The following is a 3,694-nucleotide window of genomic DNA, read 5'->3' as shown; positions in this document are numbered from 1 at the left end:
AAACATCTCTTTATTATAGAACCCATTTAATCCAGTCGGACACAATACGGAAGAAAATAAAACTTTTGTACTTTACTGGCTCTAGAGAAGTTAAAGTTGTACATATCAACAAATAAGTTGGGCTCCCGAGTGGAGCAGCGGTCTAAGGTACTGCATCTCAGTGAGAGAGGTGTCTCTACAGACTCTGGTTCAATTCCAGGCTGTATCACAACCGCCCATGGTTGGGAGTCCCATAGGGCAGAGCACAATTGGTCCAGCGTCGTCCGGGGTAGGCTGTCATTGTATATAAGAATATGTTCTGAACTGACTTACCTAGTTAAATATATAAAATATGTATCCAGAGCAATTAGGATGAAGTACCTTGCTCAAGTGCATATCAACAAATGTTTTCCTAGTTGCCTCAAGGATTCAAACCAGCGACGTTTCGGTTACTGGCCCAATGCTCTTAAGTGCTAGGCTACCTGCCAAACATGTCTGACTAATGGGAAAATACAGTGCCTCTAATTTATTCTATATATTTAGTCATAGCAGATCTTTTTCTTTCTTCAGTAGATTTAAGTTGAGTTGAGTTCAGGATTTACTTGTTCTAAATGATGTTACAGATGATTTTACCATTATCCATTACCTTTACTGATGTTTAAATCAGAGATTTTTACTGTAAAACATCATATGTAGTTATTTCAGGGGGAATTGGCCGTGTATAGACCCATAAAGTGAATTAGTATAATAATTGAAGTGATATTTAATGTTATTAGGTTTGTTTAGTGTCTCTTGCACAATGGTAGACCTGGTTAGTATGAATGTTGAGGCTTGGACACTGGGGTAGACCTGTTTTATATGAGTATGCCATGGATTTCCTGGTTTATAATGGGGTGTAGGGATACACAAGGTTCATACAGTAATGGGGCTGGATGGACTTTATTGCCAATCAAATCCTTTCTGGCAACAACGTTTGTGGTAGAAACAAGAGATTGGGGCTGGTCACATGTGTTATACCACTGTAATATTAGTTTATCTATGAAATGATTAGTGTATACAGGTCAGATGTTACAGGACTAAAACATGCTGATTAACAGGGTTGGTGGCAAGCGAATAGCTGGATATAGGTTACTGTTGGTGACTTGGGAATACAGGCCTAGGAAAGCTGGGTAACAGGACTGAGATAGGAAAGTAACAGGGATGAGGTGTTTTTTGGCAAAGGATACTGGGGGTCCTTGAGTAACACACAGGGTCATTTAGGTGGATATGCCTGTATCTGATTGATTGTATAGATTTGAGTGGTATTGTCATGGGGTTTAGGTTAGGGCATGGGGTAACAGGGGTGGGGTGGTGTGGGTCAGTTGAGTTTTAGGTGTGTGGTAAGTGGGCTGAGGTATATAGAATATTTGAGGGTATGGCATGTGGTGTGTTAGGGTTAGGGCATGGGGGTAGCAGGGCTTGGGGTGTGTGGGTCATTGAGTTAGGTGTGTGGGTAAGTGGGCTGAGTAAAGATATTGAGGTTGAGTAATAGGGGTAAATACTGTTCATTTATTATAGGCAGAGCACTGTTTCCTGTCACAATTGGTGACCAAGAATAAAACATATTTTAAATAATAAATAATCAACAAATGGATGACATGTTAGGCTTACTAGTGGTATAGGATTAGAATAGTGCATGTCTGGGAAAGATGTGGCACAAATGGGATAATCATCATTCTAGATTGTAGCATCATATTCCTTCTATGACATATATACTTTCCTTCAAATGAACTGTTGCCTGATTGGTGGTGTTGTATTTTTAGATATTGACATGTCCTGTTGTTGTATGTCTATTGTTAGTTTTTAATTCAGCTTGTGTTTATAAATGCTACTGAGAGGATTTTGTGTTTCTGACACAGTATGTCAATAAACTTTTACATTACATTTAAGTCATTTGCAGACGCTCTTATCCAGAGCGACTTACAAAATTGGTGCATTCCACTTATGATATCCAGTGGACAACCACTTACAATAGTGGCATTAATCTTTAAGGGGGGGGGGTTAGAAAGGATTACTTTTATCCTATAACTAGGTATTCCTTAAAGAGGGCTGGGGTTCAGGTGTCTCCGGAAAGGTGGTGCATTGACTCCGCTGACCTGGCGTCGTGAGGGAGTTGTTCCACCATTGGGGTGCCAGAGCAGGAACGAGTTTGACTGGGCTGAGCGGGAACTGTACTTTCCTCAGAGGTAGGGAGCGAGCAGGAGAGGTGGATGAACGCAGTGCCCCTTGTTTGGGTGTAGGCCTGAATCAGAGCCTGAAGGTACGGAGGTGCCCGTGTCCCTCACAGCTCCGTAGGCAAGCACCAGGTCTTGTAGCGGATGCGAGCTTACTGGAGCCCAGTGGGAGAGCGGAGGAGCGGGGTGACGTGAGAGATTGGGAAAGTTGAACACCAGCACGTGCTGGGCGTTCTGGATGAAGTTGTAGGGGTTTAATGGCACAGGCAGGGAGCCCAGCCAACAGCCGAGTTGCACGTAATCCAGACGGGAAGATTGAACAAGTGCCTGATTAGGACCTGCGCGTTCCTGCGTGAGGCAGGGTCGTACTCTGGCGAATTGTTGTAGAGCATGAACCTCAGAACGGGTCACCGCCTTGATGTTTAGTTGACAACGACATTGTGTTGTTCCCGATTCACGCCAAGGTTCTTAGCACTCTCGGAGGAGGACACAATGGAGTTGTCAACCGTGATGGCGAGATCATGGAACGCAGCTCTTCCGGGAGGAAGAGCAGCTCGTCTTGCCGAGGTCAGCTTGAGTGGTGATTCCGTCATCCACACTGATATGTTCTGCCAGAACATGCAGAGATGCGATTCACCACCTGGTTATCAGAGGGGGGAAACAATTAAACAGGAAATGTTCTCTCTTTCTGAACAGATCAGTTTAAACTCACATCAGAAAACTATGTGTGGTCTGAGTGTGAAAGGTCACCCTACCCTGTCCCTCTAAACCTGACACCAGTGCTGTTGCCTACGACGATAGGTGGTTTTAAAGGACAGAGTGTATTTACCTGTATAAGAATGGCCAGGTGAAGAGAGGAGTGGCTATGAGGGCAGAGTGAGTCTATCACCGCAGGCAGCTGGAGAAGCAACGTGTCTCTGAGGCTGAAGAGACCTCAGGAGTCAGCATAGAGGAGTCTTACTATGTCAGTCATCCATGGAGAAACAGAAGAAGGAGGCTGCAGTGGTTAAAGGTCATAGAAGGTAAGTGTTCGATAATCCAGTAATGTTTTCTAAACATAAACATCAACAATAACAACCAGTCCTCTTTCCTGTACCAGAACACCTGAACTTTCTTCAGTAGGTAGGAGTTCATAGTAGGAGTTACAGATGAATAGACCTAGATTCATTCTGAATATCAACTAGTTACAAGCATATTACCATCACTCTGAGCTTTTGGAGCTTGGTCCTAAGCATTAGAACATTCCAACATTACTGTCATGTCTTGATTGTCATTAGTAATGAATGTGATGAACACTCATACCCCTCACTGATGTATATCACATCATCTATGGTATTTGAGAGGATAATGTGACAGATGGTGATTTTGAAGGTAATGATAATAACAATGGCATTCTGTTTTACATGATCATTATTCATGACTGCTCATCTTGATAATGGATGATCAGACACGGTGAGTAATTATTATTTGTCTGTTGTTTTATTGACAACCAATAAAAAGAC

General features: G+C 42.9%; 1 pseudogene; it reads left to right on the top strand.

Moving 5' to 3' along the window:
- Positions 1–3,631: 3,631 nt before the first annotated feature.
- Positions 3,632–3,694, top strand: part of LOC111950668 (PR domain zinc finger protein 15-like) — an 11,403-nt pseudogene continuing 11,340 nt past the window's right edge.

The sequence above is a fragment of the Salvelinus sp. IW2-2015 genome, linkage group LG23 (genome assembly GCF_002910315.2).
Source record: "Salvelinus sp. IW2-2015 linkage group LG23, ASM291031v2, whole genome shotgun sequence".
Taxonomy (NCBI): Eukaryota; Metazoa; Chordata; class Actinopteri; order Salmoniformes; family Salmonidae; genus Salvelinus; species Salvelinus sp. IW2-2015.
This window is presented reverse-complemented; position numbering and strand designations above follow the sequence as displayed.